This window comes from Neofelis nebulosa, chromosome 3, assembly GCF_028018385.1.
Source record: "Neofelis nebulosa isolate mNeoNeb1 chromosome 3, mNeoNeb1.pri, whole genome shotgun sequence".
Taxonomy (NCBI): Eukaryota; Metazoa; Chordata; class Mammalia; order Carnivora; family Felidae; genus Neofelis; species Neofelis nebulosa.
Window position 1 is genome coordinate 87,411,847 of NC_080784.1, and position 17,851 is coordinate 87,429,697.

Here is a 17,851-nt window from a genome sequence, read left to right on the forward strand (position 1 = left end):
ATCAAATACTGGTTCGGGGTGCTAGGAACAGAAGGATACATGTTATGGTTCTTTCACTCCAGAGGCTTCCAATCTAGTGTAGGGAGATCTGGCACATGAGCATATAATTAAGCACAAAGTAACAAGATCAGTGAGAGAAATGCACAGAGAATACTATGGGGGCATAAAGGATGTCAGGGAATGTACCCTGGGGAGATGATCATCTCTTCTACTGGCAGGAATTCTCTGCTGAGAGCCTACTATTGGGTGGTGATATTGGACAGTGATGTTCAGAGACTCTCAGAGACTCCCACTGCTCTGCAAAGTGTAAACTTCCTTCCTGTGAATGTGTCTTTTAAGTATATCGTGTATTTCCTTTTTGATGAATTATTGTTTCTATTTATCGTGTATTTTCTTATAAATTTAAATCCAGCTTTTTAGGTATTATAGATATTATTCTGTCATATTTGATGCAAATCTTTTTCACAGCCTGATTTTTTTCCTTTTAATGTTAGTGATGTTATTTTGCATTCTACGGATATTTTTAAAGTTTATTTATTCAAACCTGTCATTTGTCAGTCTTTCTGTTTGCACTGTTTATGTTTCCTTATAGCTGAGAACATTATCATTCCTCTGCACATCTACAAACATTTTATTCTATTTTCTACCAGACTTTCATATAATTTTGAATTACTCAGCACTTTTAATCTACTTGAGAATGATTTTGCATGTCCTTTACTGTATGGGCATAAATTAATTTTCCTCCAAAATATTTTAATATTTTCTATATTATCATCCAACTTACTAATAAAACGTTAGGAAAGTCCGGAGACAAATCTGCCACCCAAACCATTAGAAGCTTCCTTTGAGATTTGCATTAATCAATATCCTTGGTGGTTCCCTTGTAGATCATCCATTTAGTGTGTGTATTTTGCATGGTAATTGTCTTATTCCTGCCATAGATGGTAAGTTTCATGAAGGCAGGGATCACCCACACATCCCTACCACCTAACCAAATACATTACACATTGTTGATTTGGTACCATCAACATGTGTGGAATGAATAAAGTTTTAAAAAGAGAAATAATTAAGTCTACCCACTCTTTTTTTTTTTAATTTTTTAACGTTTATTTACTTTTTAGAGAGAGAGAGAGAGCATGAGCAGGGGAGAGACAGACACAGAATCTGAAGCAGGCTCCAGGCTCTGCTCTGAGCTGTCAGCACACAGTCTGACACGGGGCTCAAAGTCATGAACCACGAGATATGACCTGCCCTGAGCTGAAGTCAAACGCTCAACCAGCTGAGCCACCCAGGCGCCCCTCGTCCACCCACTGTCTTAATGTTCATCTTCCTAGAAGTCCACAAGGAAAACATGAAAGGCTCTCAAAATATTGTCTCCTGGACACACTAATCTAGTAACCTTATCAAAAGAGAAAATTATGTTAGGCTCCATGTGTCCCTAGTGGATGCACGCTGACTCCCAAAAATCACTGCCCCCTTGTCTGAGTGCTCACAAAACATCTGCTTAATAATCTTTTCTAGAACCTTGTCTCAAATCATCAGCAGCCTCTAGACCTCCAGAATCTATTCTCACCTTGCCCTCACCCTTTTTTTGAAAATGAGAATAGAGACCATGTCTTATTTGGCTTGGTTTCTTCTTTGCTGAGCAGCATTTTAGAAAATAAAATGTAGTTGCTTAATAAATGTTTAATAAACAAATGAACAAAAAAATAAGTGGTTATTATCCACTAAAATCTTCTAGACAGCTTAAATGAAATTATGCCAATGAATGTGTAATGTTGGGTAATGCGTGCCAACAAATCAGCTCTGTTCTGTGCTTCTTCTGGATGTGATGTAGAGGCAGCCGGAAAGTGCTCGCTGCTGTAGAAGGGATTCACGAAGAGGCAAAAACGAAGAGTTGGTCCCCGAAGGGAGTTCCGACATCAGAGAAAAGTGCTTCCTGGTCAATGTGGCAATCTTCATGTTGAGGTCCTTTGAGCAAGATGTGACCCAGGCTGGGTACTGTTTTCAGAGTTATGGCTTCAGTTCCAATTTGTTGTTGTTGTTGTTGTTGTTGTTGTTGTTGTTATTGTTAATGGACTTTCTATTTTGTTATTTGCCAAAAAAACAAGAAAGAAAGGAAATTTGCGTGTGTCACAATTTCTTCTCAGGTCTTACCACTGGTGCAAGAGTCCAGGTTGAATCACTAGTCTTTGGGTGTGTAGCAAGAATATTTTTAAAATAAAATAGGATATATTAGTAAGTCATCTGCCTTTACAATTTAACTTAATTCTTAAAGTTATTGCACATGGATGGTGTTTAGTACCATTTGTCATAAAGCAGAATCAAGCTAATGCTACCGGAGGTCAGGATGAAAATCCTCCGGTTTAATGAAGCATCAATATTGGAATGAGTAAATTTGTATTGGAGAATCTGATAAACAATGCCCAATCTAAGGAGAGGAATCAATGCGAGGCTAACTAAGGCTACATTCTGTTATGATGTGTTCTAACCAAGATTGTCAGTCCCTTCAGTTGGCCTGGAGTCTTATTGGCACCGGTGAAGAAAAGAAGTGGGTACTCAGAGCAAGACTTGTGCCCTGCAGGTGACCAGCAGCGGGAGTAAGAGAGGGTCTTGCTTGCTCATTTGCTCCCTCCACACATCCCTGTAAGAACTGTTGCAAAAACGGGGGCCATGGGCTGTCATTTGCTGACACCTGCCTTATACTCTCCACCTTTTTGAAGAATGTTTCTTGATCCTCCTCTGGCTGATATCTGGCTTTCCCTGAGGTCATGTCTTCCTCTGTAGTCCTCTCAGGTGGTCGGGTAGTTATTTACTCTTCACACTATGGAGTCCGAGGTGGAACAGGTGTTCTCTATGTCCCACTTTGTTGCTTTGAGACTGTGCTCCCCCTCCAAACACTCAGCTTTGAACCTCACTCATCACCATTACCTGGTTTCAGCTATCTTCTACTCTAATCTGAATCCTTGAAGATTTTAGCAACCAATTCACAACCAGTGTCTTCAAAGTAAGTCCACTTATTATTCATGTGATTTCAACAAGCAGGTATTCTTTCCACTATCCTGGCCTTTTGGTCCCTTCATCTTCTTTCTTCCAATGGCTTTCTCCTCCTTTCAATCTCTGCTACTCACTTCTACAGTCATAGCTTTGACATTCTCATTGTTAATAATTGCAACACTCCCAAAGTTTATTTCAGACATCCTATTTTCTTACCACCACCTATTATCTTTTCAGCTTGTTCTCTCTGGTACCCCAACATAATCTTTCCATATCACCAGGACTTTAATCCAATGCTTTCATCACCTTCACTGTTCCACTCCCTTGATGTCCTCTCTCCCTTTCCCATCCAGTTAAAATTCCACAGTCTATCTTTATAACCATCCCCTTGCCTATAGACTTGACTCCCTCACCCCTCTCTCCCTTGTACTGGCTTGACTAATCCAAAACCGTATTTAAATTTCAAGTGTGCCTACTGGTTGCTTATACTCTCACGGCATGACCAGACTAACACCCAAACACGCTGACTGATTTCACTTTAAATTAATTGTCAGTAACCTCAATTGGGCCTTGATATTTCCTGGTACTCATCCGGTCCCATCACTTTTTGTTCCTAGGCAGCCAGTTCATGTCTTCTATCTCTGTAAACCTCCAACATCTCGTCCCCCATCTTTGCCCTCAGCTGATGGTGTTGTTACCTATTTCACTGGGAAAACAGAAGTGATTCTCCCAATATCACATCCAACCACTATCTGCCTGTGCCCAAAAAGTCTACCTTTGGGTCCTATCCTCTCTGACCTACCCAAGGACATTAAGCCAGCAAGTGTCCCCTTTCTCCTTGAGCAACATCAATTATGTCCTCTCTACTGAATAATAATAAGCATGTTGTTATTTTCCCGTTGGAAAAAAAAACTCTCTTGACTCTACTGTATCCAATTTCTCTCTTTCCCTTGACAGCAAAATTTAAGAATTGCCTATTTTACAGTTTTAAGTTTCTCTTCTTCAATTCTCCCTTATGCCCTCTCCATCAGGCTTTCCCCACCACCACTCACCAAAACTGCTCTTATCAAGTCACCAATGACTCCACGTTACTCAGGTCCAATGGGCAGTGCTTGGTCCTCATCTAATTGATCTATCAGTGCCTTTTCTATCTCTGTATACCTGAACAGTCCACAGTACACTGTGAAGAATGGAAGGGGGTTCTGGTTTTATGAAATTAAATTTGTGGAATACGAACAAACCTGTCTATATGAATGTGTCGTGTAGCTACTCACCCATCTGCCTTCTCTGAGTTAACGATGATTTATGACAGAGCGGTAGTAAGGAATGTTAATTGGCTTTGTTTTAGTATACTTAAGAGTTCTTGCCGGGGACTGTGGATCGATTAGGAGAATGTTTTAAGGAACACTGAAAATTTTGTTTTCCAACCAAAACAGCTCTTCAACTTTTCCATCTCTTTCAGTATTTCGATTCACAGAACAGTGTTAGACTTGGAGTATTCTTACAGAACAACCATCCAACTTTTCACTTGCTAGAGAAAGTCCAGAAAGGCTAAATGACCTTCCCCAAGTCGCACAGGCGATTAGCGACCCATCTGAAATAAAACTTCCTCCAAGTTCAGTAACCTTTCTATCACACTTGCTGCTGATCTGCTTCTTTACAGTTCCCTCAATGTCCACATTCTGTAGTGATACTGTGCATTCACTTTCCAAGGAATCCTTTTATTATCCTGGACTGTGCTGGGTCTTTAAGTCCAGCATCCTTTCCAACATGCTTGCAGCTGACAGGTTTTCTGACGGTTCTTTCAATGTGCACGTTCTGTACTGATACATTTCATTCACCTGGCAGGGAGACCTATGGTGGTCTTGGATGGCTTGGGATCTTTGGTTCCATCAATGAACATACCTCATTTATCAGGGCTAAATCTGACAGTGGCTTTGATTTGTTGCTTTGCCCTCGAGTTGTAAGAGAGATACGCTTGGCAGAATCCCAGAGTGCATTCCAGGGCCAAATAGTACTTAAAGATGTTCTTGATTGTGCAACATTTGAGAATACTGTCCTAACATAAAATCCTAGGCTGGCTGCTTGTAGAGCCATTAGTCAAATGCAGTTGCTGTGCTCCTGCTCCATACTGCAGGGAGCCCTCTGGCCTCTGAACCTCCTTGACTTTGTGACAGGCTCCTGAGCCTGCTGAATTGTTTGGCAGCTGAGTTGTTTTTTGTATTTGCATGCATGGTCCAGAAAATGGGAGGAGAAATGAGGCATTTCCCCTCCCCAACACACAAATGACAGACCTTTCAGGACAACAATAAGCATGGAGATAAATGAAATAAACTGGTTCCAAGAACAAAGTAAAACTTACTGAGAACTATTACCAAACCTAAAGAAAGACTGAGTCAACTTAAAGGGGCCTCTTAATAGCAGCCATAACGAAAACGAACACTTTGTGCCAAATACCACTCTGGACTCTTTATATGTATGACATCACATGAATTACATTTAATCATCATAACACCATACAGTAGGTACTATTATGGATAAGAAACCTGAGGCACGCAGAGATTAAATAGCTGCCAAGTTCACACAGCTGATACAATGGTAGGACGAGATTTGAAGCACGTCCTGACTCCAGTATCTTTACCCTTAACCGCGGTATTCACCGGCTTTTTGGAAGCCACAAATAGGAGAACTAGTGTCCACTTTTTGCAGAGCCAGATGAGGACTTGGGGACAAACTATTTCCCTCTGAACCTACTGGCCAGGCCCTTCCTTCAGTGAAGAAGGCTTCCTCAGAGCTACCTCGATGGAGGAGCAATTCGTAATAGCAGAGCCACTTTTCAGAATCTCCATTTTTAAATTCACGTTAATACTGTAATTTGGTCTCTCGTGCAGCTTGTCCTACAAAGGGAGAATGCAAAGGAACACACGGGCATTCTAGTTTTTTGCTCCGACTCTGTGGGTTTTGGTTAAGGTGAATCTGATGGCTCCTCCGAATTCACCCTGTGGATTCTGACAGATCAGATGTAAGGCTAGGAGCCAGAAGCCCCAAGTCGTGAGGTCACCCTGGGGAGATCCAGGTGCTGATTTCTCCTGGAAGCTGCAGACATCTTGGCATCACAAACCTTTTCCTTTGAAGCTTCAACTGTTCTAGCTTCCTTATTAGATCGGTGGCCTCTTGATGGAAACTACCACGTTTTAGATGTCTTGGTATTCCCCACTGTGTCTGTCACTGCCCTGCCCACATCCTTAGGAAATTTCAGGGTTCTCCGGCTGACTTCCAGCTCTCAGAATTGCATCTCTGTGCCGAGGGCTTCCCCCACAGAACAGCAGAAGGCACACAGCAGGCTGGAATTGCCTGGTAATTAATCTACTCCCCTCCCAATAGTCTTCAACCAGTGAGTCCTGGGAATAAGTGTATAAATACCCCAGCACTCTCCTCCCTCAGGTGGGGTGATGCTGAGGTTCTGTGTTGCAGCATTTTCCTGAAGGATTACATTTTAGTCACCTACACTGGTGTCCAGCGAATCTGTGTTTCAGAGACTGCTGTGGTGAAAACCCAAACTAAGACAAAGGGCAAAGGCAATAAGGGTTACGCCCATCGCGCCTGGCATCACGCTAGGATTGTAATAGGTATGACCTTATTTAATCCTCTCCGCATAGGGAGATATTTCGTAGATGAGAAGTCTGAAGCGCAGAAGGATATAGAACTTGTGTATGGTCACGTAGTCGCACAGCAGTCAAGCTGGACAGTGAATACTCACTGTTCTTTTTGGCCTGAGGACCATCCTGTTTCCATCCTACCCTGTGTGCTTCAGTCCAGGGCTTCACACTCTGGAACGAAGACTCAAAAACGTGTGACATCAATTTGTTGATACTTCTGGAATAACCTCTGATGATTTGTCACCTATTCCCTCTTCTGTGGCCAGATCAGTAACAATAAAACATGTATCAACATAAGCAAATGTTTTCAAAACACCTTTTTCTCCTCTACTCTGTGTCTCTTCATGGAGATTGAGGCTGTGCCAAAGGCAAACCAGGGAGCAGGCATGACTCATTAACAACCCGCTCAGCAGGCTGTTCTGTAAAACTGTCTGCATACCGGGGCGCCTGGGTGGCGCAGTCGGTTGAGCGTCCGACTTCAGCCAGGTCACGATCTCGCAGTCCGTGAGTTCGAGCCCCGCATCAGGCTCTGGGCTGATGGCTCAGAGCCTGGAGCCTGTTTCCGATTCTGTGTCTCCCTCTCTCTCTGCCCCTCCCCCGTTCATGCTCTGTCTCTCTCTGTCCCAAAAATAAAATTAAATAAAAAAAAAAAAAAAAAAAAAAAAAAAAAAAAAAAAAAAAAACTGTCTGCATACCAACTGAAGACACAGACACAGAGGCAAGGAAAGAAGGAACCCAGCCGAGGTGTAAAGACTGGTGCCCACACCTACATACCTGGTTTCGTTCCTGCAAAAAGGTTTCTAAGCCACTGTGTGGACATAGCCTTAATAACTCCACAGAGACAGCTCCGTGAAGGTTTGGTGTCTTCTAGTGTATGGCAGATAAGTGGCCAGATTTCCCTTTCTTAGCTTCCCAGGAATCTATTCCCCCCCCCCCCCCCCCAAATATCTCTCTAGGGTCAGTCCACCGGTCTTTACTGAGCACACGTAGAATATAAATTTAGTAGTATGTTCCTGTCCTCAGAAACTCTAGGGTCTAACAGCAGATTTACCAACCTAACTCTTTGGTTGAATGAAATGTCCCCATTCTCTCCACTGTCATGCCTCACCTGGATCCCAGAACAGTGATTCCCTTAATCACCCAAGGACAGAACATTGCCAGTTCTGCTACCTTCTCAGTGATAATTTAGTAAGCGTCTGTCTAGCTTCGAGACAGGCATCAACTCTGAAGGTAAGACAAGTGGTGTTGAATAGGGGCTCTCCGTACAGATCACCTATGAAGACCCTCCCTCTTGATATGATGAGATAGATTGTCTGTTAGGGAGTAATTGTCCTATAGCCACTATTGATTAAACGCTGAAGAAACATGCTTAGGCTGCATTTGCTGCCAGCCAAAACCAGTGATGGCTCTGTGTCTTCCTATAAATTCTTCTTTTCCAGCTGGGCTTTTTTGTGGTTTAGTATTAAAATAGACACTTCCTAATTAGACAGATCTCTGTCATGAGGATCAATCTGAGAACTTCTGTGGTATTTTCATATTAGATATCTCTTCACAAATCAGCCCTGTGCTCTCCAGCTTTTCTAAATCATAACTCACTGAATAGCTCCTTAAGCAGGCAACAGCCACATAACTAGTAATTAGTGTCCTGTCAGCTGATATCAGCAGCATTAGTTCTTAGCTGCTGACATCAGCAAGTCCATCATATATTTAAAGCTATAGCTACTCATAATTGTGATGAATACATTTGAAATACCCAATTAATACGAAGATTTTTTTAAAAGAGAAAACCATGTGTGGATGAAAGTATAGAAAACAAATTAAAACAAGAATTACAAGCCAAATTTTAGCACAAAAACAAATCTGTAAGAGCCCACAGTCCTAGACAGTCTTCCAAGCTCTGGCACGGACATCTATCATAAATCCACAAACAAGTCTGCTCCTTTCTGATTAGAGGATGGAGTTGTTTGGTCAAGGTTATAGAGAACATCTGTTTTAATGACAGAAGTCAGGAGAAGAGCCGCACTTGGAGCCTCCCCATTTTTTTCATTCACTGATGGCTCATGAAGGAGTCAGTGATCTGTTTTATCAGATATTTTTTGGTTAAAAATAAGGCAAAATAAATAGTTGCCTTTTATTCTGAAGGAAAAGAAATACCGTGTGAAGCTTGCATTTATCTGAAAAATTCAAAATAGAAATTTCATGATAAGTTAACATCTGAACAAGTGCTCTATGTAGAGCGTTTCAAAGAAGTTACAAATTATTACAACCAAAACTCAGAATAGGAAAAGTAGAATCGTTCTGAGGAAATTAAATATGAAGAAAAATCTATTTTATGCCTAGGAAATAATCCAAGAAATAATGATTTTCTTTAAGAAACATGCCTCATCTGTTATTTAACTTCTATCCCCCCAAATACTATCAAAGTGACATCTATTTTTAGACTTTGTTCTGAGGTTTTGCACCAAATTGATGATTGCTACACCTGCAAAGCCTTACCTATCAAATTGGGTTAGCATGAACCAGATCGCAATTGCAACTAAACTTATCAACCTCCAGGAAACTCAGCCTGCTGCCACCAAAATACAAGAGCTTGGATTTAATAAAAGAATCCTAAACAGGTAACATTTTTCTTTCCCCACGATTTAAGGCAGTGTTTGTTCATCATATAGAAATGGCAAATATGCATGTTGGAAATTCAGAAAACAAATATGTCAGGAAGCATTTTATGCATCATTTAAAATTATATTTAAACAGTTCCCTGGCTGTAAATTAAAGAAAGGAGAAATTATGTGCCTAAGCTTTCACACATGTCATATACCAAATTCATAGAAATTAATAAATACAAATCAAGTACAATTTATCTTTTTTTTCATTAAATAAAACAGTAATTCACTAAGTCCAAATGAGAGTTACAGACACTAATGCATTATTAGAGGGACAACAACACTGAATTACTAGAAATGTTAGTAACACATTAGATGTGTTGCTCAAATGAACAGGAATAAATCAGAAATAGCATGTATATTTTATGACATGTTGATAGTTTTTCATCCTTGTTTAATCCACTCCTCTTTTCCTGTCGCTTAACCCTTCCTCTGGGAAGGAGCAAATGCTATCTGTTCGTGTCACAAACCAGTTCAGGATGACGCAATGGCTAATAAACCTGGGGCAATGGATAGTAAGGAGTATTTATATACTTGGGCAAGATTGAGGAATAAAACATTGATCTTTCACTAGTCTTTCTTGTTTGTTGACCTGTACAGACTTCTAATCCTGCTTACATTTTTTTGGAAAGAGAGTCTGGCCAAGGGGGCAGTTTATACTGGTGGTTTGTAATTACCTGCAGCAGACTATAACTGCATAGGGATCGCTATGCACTCCCTGGACTAGTGCTACCTAGATTGGACAGTCAGATGAAGTGCTGAGATGAGAACGCCTCAGAGATGTAGCTTGTTTTCTTTGTTAAAAAGCAGGGTTTTTTCCCCCCGGTCATTAAATATATATTTTTATAATTTATAAAATAAAGAAATAGATTTAAAGACAAAAATCACTGGGGCGCCTGGGTGGCTCAGTTGGTTAAGCGACGGAATCTTCATTTTGGCTCAGGTCATGATCTCATGGTTGGTGGATTCAAGCTCTGCACCATCAGCAGGGAGGCTGCTTGGGATTCTCTCCCTCTCTTCTCTCTCTCCCTCTCCCCAGCTCTGGCGTGTGTGTGTGTGTGTGTGTGTGTGTGTGCACGCACGCTCTGTCTCTCTCGCAAAATAAGCTTAAAAAAATAAAGTAAAAATCACTGATCATCTAACCACTCAGAGAAAACCACTGTTAGATTTTGGTGTGTTTCTTCCCTGTCTTTAAAATACATAGAAGACAAAATTTGAAATATATCATATATTCTGCTTTTATTTGTGGACATGTTTTATCTTATTAGTTATTCCTTAAACACATGCTTTTTGTTGGCTACTTAGTATTTTGTGTACTGTTACATAAAATATGTGTGTACTGGGGTGCCTAGGTGGCTTACCAGGTTGAGCGTCAGACTTCAGCTCAGGTCATGAGCTCACATTCGTGGGTTCGGGCCTGGAGCCTGCTTTGGATTCTGTGTCTCCCTCTCTCTCTACCACTCCCCTGTTCGTGCTCTCTCAAAAAATAAAAAAAATAATAAATAAAAATTTAAAAAATGTTTTAAATATGTGTATGCTTAGTATTATATGTACTGTTATCTATTAAGTCATTCCCTATTGTTGGACATCTAGGTTGTTTCCAATTCTTTAACATTCTACATGATGCTATAACAAAGACATCCTTGCTTGTACATTCTTATGTGCATCTTTATTTCCTTGGGAAACTCCTGTTATGGGAGTGCTGTTGTTATATATTGCCAAGTTACTTTTCAAAAAATGTGATACTGATTCCCATGGCTAACATCAGTGATTGAGGGTAAAATGTAACTGCAGTTTTGCTGGCTTTCAACACTATACACTGATAAAAAGTAAATGAAAAGTTAAATAAGTGAATATTGGTATTTCTTTTTCATTTTATTTTATAGTTTTATCGTAGGTGAATTTTATTTCAATAGTTTGATCATATTTCTAAAAATTCACATGATAATTAAGAATAGAGAATAATTGCAAAGAACATCTATCTCATTTAAATTTTTTTAACATTTCAGATATATACATGAAATTCTACTATACATAATATTTTATAACCTTTTTCATTCAACAACATATGTAGACATCATTCTGTATTGCATAAATATAAAACATCATTTTAAATATTTGCATAGTAATTCATTTCATACTAATGTTTGCTTAACTAGTTCTCTATTCATGGGCATTTGGGTCATTTTGAAAAAACTGAAAGTTTTGATAATTTTTTTAATTTTAGAATATCTTAAAATTTAAATATTTTCTTTTTTGGAATTTAATTTTTTAATATTTATTTATTTTTGAGAGAAAGAGAGAGAGAGAGTGTGTGTGCACAAGAGGCAGAGGGACAAAGACGGAGAGAGAGGGAGACACAGAATCTGAAGCAGGCTCCAGCCTCTGAGCTGTCAGCACAGAGCCTGATGTGGGGCTTGAACTCACGAACTGTGAGATCATGACCTGAGCCCAAGTTGGACGCTTAACTGACTAAGCCACCCAGGCGCCCCTAAAAGTTAAATATTTTAAATAAAAGATTTCAAACATACATGAAGTATAAAGAATAATATAATGAACATTTCTATGCCTAGTACTGTTTTAACAAATCCCAACATTTCATCATAGGTAGATCAAATCTTTTCTTAAAAGAAATAATATAAATATGGTTAAAGCTTCCTGTGTACCCTTTCCCAACCATATCACTTCTATTTCCCTGAAGAAAAAATGTTGTATAGCATTTCCATGAATGGTTTTATAATGGATTATATCTGTAATTACACAGTATACAACATAAACAACATATAGCCTTATTTTTTGTGTGTGTTCTTAAACTTTAAATAAACATTATTGTACTCTATATATTCTCTAGCTTACTTTTTCAGCATTATGTTTTTTTAAGCTTTATCCATATTGAAGCATGTACTTTTAGGTCATTCATTTTCACAGCTGCACAGTATTTCACTACATGACTGTATTTGACAATTTATACAGTCGCTTTTATATATTGAAGGTTATTTGGGTGGTTTCCAATATTTTTCTACTACAAATAATGCAGCAGTAAATTTCTTGCACATTACTTCTTGTGTAAGAGTTTCTCTCCACTAAAGAATATTTCCTAGAAATGGAATTACTGGATGGTAATACAAGCATCTTAACTTTGCTATTCAAATTGTCCCCCAAAGTTCTACCAATGTCTACCCCTGACAGTAGCACAGGAGAGTCTCTGTTAGAGTCAGAATTTTTTATTCTTTCCACTCCAATAGGTATAAAATGGTATCTCATTTTTATTTTCACTCACCTGATTATTAGTAAGGTTGGCCATCTTAACATATGCTTACGGACATCCAGTTTTCTTCTGTAAACTATCTTTTATATCTTTTGCCCAATTTTCCCTTGGATTTTTTGTCTTACGAATGCTCTGTGAGTTCAATACATGGCAAATATCTCCTTCTAGTCTATAGTTTGTCTTTTTACATCAGTTGGAATTTTGTTGTTATTGTTGTGTTCTTTCTCTTGATGTTACATTTTAAAATTAAGATGTTATCACATTTATCAATATTTCTTTATGGCTTGGGATGTTATGTCTTATCTAACAAATCCTTCCCTACACTGATTTGTTATATTAAAACTTTTATATTTTCTTCACAATTTTTTGCCTTTCACATTTAACTCTAATTCATTAGAATTGTGTGTTTGTGTGTGTGTGTGTGTGTGTGTGTGTGTGGTGTGAAGTAGGACTCATTTCTTTTCCATATAAATTGTGTTAGCACTACTTATCAAATATTGATATTGATTTATGATACAATCTCTGTCCTACCCCAAGTTTTCCATAGTCCAGTTTCTGGGTGTTTATATTTTGTTTCGTCAACTTGTCTCTCTTTGCCTTAAAGTTATACTATCTTAAATATGCTTGTCTGATATTGGGTCAGGATTTTCCCATTTTGTGGTTTTAAAATTTATTTTAACTAATTTTTGCCCTTTACTCATCCAAATAAATTTTAGAATTAGCTTGTAAAGTTCTGTGAAAAACTATTGTGGTTTTCACTGGAGATGTACTTACTTTTTAGATGCATTTTGAAGAAATTGACTTCTTTCTATATTAAGACTTCTTATCCATGATCATAGCATTTCACTCTATTTTTTCAAGCCTTCTTTCATGTTCTTCAACAAATCTTTTGTAAATTCTTTCAAAATGCCTTATACACCATTATTATATTTATTCCTAAGTACTTATGATTTTTATTAATCTTATAAATTATCTTGTTTACCATATTTTGAAATTATTATTACTTATGTATAGAAATGCTATAGAGCTGTATTTTCATCTTATATCGAATATATTTGGCATAGATCAGATTTCCTTTTTAATTTGAATATATTGTCTGAACATTTTTTTTTTTGCACTTCTTTTCATGGACATTCGTGGAGTTTACCTATAAAGATAATTTTGTCTCTTCCTTCCCAGTTCCTATTCCTCTTATTGTTATTTTCATCTTATTGACTGTTAAACAGTAGGGTAATACCAGATATTGTATTTTTTTCCTTTAAAATTCTAAACTTTTACAATTAAGAAAAGGGTTTCTATTGTTTTTTATTTCTGACACCCATTATCAAGTATATTCAGCCTTTCATTCAACACATATTTATTCAGATCTTTCACTGTGCCAGGAACTTTTTTTCTACACACACACACACTTTTGGGAATTGATACATGATTTAAAGAAAAATAGAGTGGTAGGGAAATGCTTATTTCAGGTAGAGTATTCAGAGAAGGCCTCCCTGAGAAATTAACAGGAGAGCAGAGAATTGAATAAGCCAGGTGGATTGCATGTCTCAGACTCTGAGATAGAAATCAGTGTGCAGGTTATGTATTAGGAAGTGCCCTTGGGACCAACACCTGTGGAAGTGAGAAGAAACAAAGAAGAGTGGGCAGAGAGAGAAGTTGAATTGCAGTGCTGGTCCAGCAACAGCCTTGTCCATTTTGATAGGGAGCTCTGGGTGCAATGACCCCATTCAGGGGCTAGAGTAAGTGGGGGCAGGAGGGCTTGGCCATTATACCCTTGTAAGGCTCAGGCATTAGATGCAACTATCCCAGGAAATAGTACGACCATAAACAAGGTGGCTTTCTTTAGCTAAGGCTGAAGAGGCCATCCACTTCAGGTTCTTCACTGAGATTCTAGAAGGCGAGGTGACAAGACTCTTTAAAGGGGAAATGGTTGAGCATCACAGGTCATATAAGGGCTGGAGGAAAGGCAGTCTTTGCAGGGAGCAACAAAAGAAATGCTAAACAGGCATGAGCCTTGTATGTCCAAGAAGCAGATGAAGAGCAACGTGACTAGAAGGATGCAAACAAGAAGAACGGTAGGACATAGGTCACTGAGGCAGTATTGTCAGACCACCTAGGTGATGGCAAGAAGTTTGGAATTTACTCTGAGTACTGATAGAAGACTCAGGGGAACCATGGGAAGGGACATGATTTGAATTATGTTTTGAGAAACTCTTTCTGGCTGCTGTTAGCAGAACTGACGGTAGGGCAGTAAGAATGAAAGCTGAGAGGCCAATCAGGAAGCAATTGAAGTCAACTGCATAAGAGATTATCCTGGCTTGGACTGTGTTGGTAGCTGTGAAGGTAGCAAGAGCTGGTTGCATTAAAGATACGCTTGAAGATAAAATCAACAAGATTTAATGATAGATTGGATGTAAAGTGGAGGGAAAGAGAACAGTTAAGGATGACCCTACATATCTGGACTGAGCAACTGGTAAAATGGAGTTGCCTTTACAGAGTTAGGAAGATTCTGAAGAGGAAAAGTTTGGGTGTTGGTGAGGGAAGAAGGGAAACCAAGAGTTCTGCTTTGGACAACTGAGGTTTGAGATACTTATTTTACATTTACTGAAGATGTCGATGAAAAGGTTGGCGCTGGATATGCCTTTGGATGTTATCAGTGCACACGTAGGGTTAAAATTCACTCAGGAGTCAAGTATAAAGAGGGGGGGAGAACAAAGAGGATGGAAGGCTGAACTCCAGGGAACTGGAACATTACATATCAGAAATATACGGTGGCACCAACGAATAAGGTTGACAATGGATGACCACTGATCCAGGTGAAAAAGCCAGGGGAGTATAGTCAGAGTGGCCAAGGAAAGAAACTATTGCAAGAAGGAGGGAGAGAGATCCTCTGTGTCAAAAACTGCGAAGACACTAAAATAACAGTTTTCCATTAAATTTGCCAGTGAAATGGTGAAGATTATGGCCTGATTTAGTTGGGTTGAGGATAAAATATTAGGTGATGAAGTGGAAACGGTGAGTCTAGAAATAAGATTTAAAGAAATTCCATTCTATTCATAATTTACTAAGATTTTTAAAAACTTTAAATATTTTATTTTATCCCAACATATTTTTTTTGCATTTGTTCAGAATGATTTTTCTCTTTCAGTCTGACAATGCTGATTACACTTATATATTTTATGATGTTGAAACGTCATTGCGTGATGGGAAAACTCCATTTAATTATGATGTATCATTTATATAGATATATACATATACATATGTTGAATTCAATTTGTTTTTATTTTACTTCGGATGTTCCCGTCTATGTTCATAAGTGAGATATGATTGTTTTATGATTATCTTTTTCTTATGCTATCCCTCTCTAGTTTTAGTTTCAAAGTTATAATAGCTTCATGAAATAAATGGGGTAGCTTTTCTACTTTTAAGTTATCTAATATAACTTATATAATACTAGGATTATCTGTTTAATTCTTATAAAACTGTCTGGGTCCATATGGGCACCTGGGTGGCTCAGTCGGTTCAGCATCCGACTTCGGCTTAGGTCATGATCTCACAGTTTGTGGGTTCAAGCCCCATGTCGAGCTCTGGGCTGATAGTCCAGAACCTGGAGCCTGCTTCAAATTCTGTGTTTCCTTCTCTCTCTGCCCCTCCACCCCTCACTCTGTCTCTCTGTCTCTCAAAAATAAATGAACATTAAAAACAAAAAATTTAAAACTGTCTGGGTCCAGGGTCTTTGGAGATTAGGAGGTTGGGAAGGGTATAGGAAATATTTTACCTGCAGATTTCATTGGTTTTATGGTAACTGGTTTATTGTTCGGATTTTTTTTCCTAGAATTTATTTTATGATGTCAGTTTTTTTGCCTATTTGCTCTCAGATCATTTATCTGCTTTCCTGCTGCAAACTACATTTCTTAGATTCCCTATTCAATTAGCTAGTTCTGATCAATGGTAAGCACTGGCCAAAGCCTAGTGGGCAGGAGGGAGGAAGAAGCTTCACCATTTCTCCTGTCTTCTCTTTGCCTCCAGAGGTGGTTGTCTCCTCTGGGGTTCCAGCTCCTACAGCCTTTCCCCATGGTCCAGCTCCCTTTCAGCCCCTGCCACAGATCCAGCTCCTGTCAGTGACCTTGGTGCTTACACACCAGTAATGCCAGTCCCCCCCCTTGATCCCTCCAGCCCCCTCCAGAGGTGGTAACAGTTTCCTGATGGTACTAATCTTAGGTTTGCCTCACTACCTGATGTTTCTCTTTGAGGTTCTCCTTTTGTAGCAAATCTCCTGTGTTAAATTCTTATTAGATCACCTGAAGAGGCTTTGTTTTCATGACTGGCCCATGACTGACCCAGATAGTTAATATTTTTCTGAAAAATCATCTACTTCATTTGAGTTTTCCAGTTTGTTGGCATACATATGAAACCTTATTGGCATAATATTTATGCCGATAAATATTAAGACACTAACAATCTGCACCACATCCATGGTTATGTCCTCTTTTTCATTCCCAATATTGTTTGTGTCTTCTCTCCCTCTCTCCCTTTCTCCCTCTCCCCTTCTCTCTCTTACTCAAGTCTTGCTAAAGATCTGAAAAATATATCCAGCTTACCATCTTTGAGCTAAAAAGATGGAGGTGGGCACTATGCTGTGTATACTGGCTTAATGTATAAAAGCAATCACTCAAAAGATGAGAAAGAATATAATATTGGTTGTCTTTCAGAAGAAAATTGGATGGCCATTTAAAAGAAATGAAAGTTTTTAATTACATGCTAGTTCATACATTTTGAATTTTGAACCATGTGAATGATTCACCAATTCAAATAATTAGGTTTAAAATAGTTTAAAAGGGCAGATTTTGGATTTGCTTGCTTTCTCTTATTTCTTTGTTTTCTATTTTATTAATTTCAACTTTATTATTATCATTTCCTACCTTTCAGTCTCTCCAGGTTTACTCTGTTATTCTAGCTCACTTATTTTCAGTTTTCTTATCTTTTTGATAACTGAATTTAAAGCTAAATGTATCTGTAAGTACCATTTTAGCCCATCTCTGTATTTGACAGGTGGTAATTTCATAGTGTTTATTTCTAAATATTTTATTATTTCCACTATGATCTCCTACTTAATCATTGGATATTTAAGTGTATATTTAATATTCCAAAGATATATGCTTTGTAGATTTTCTTTTTATTGTTTGTTTCTAATTTAAACATACCATGACAAGAGACTGTGGTCTATATGGCAACTTTATTTTAAAATTTGTAACCTCTTTTTA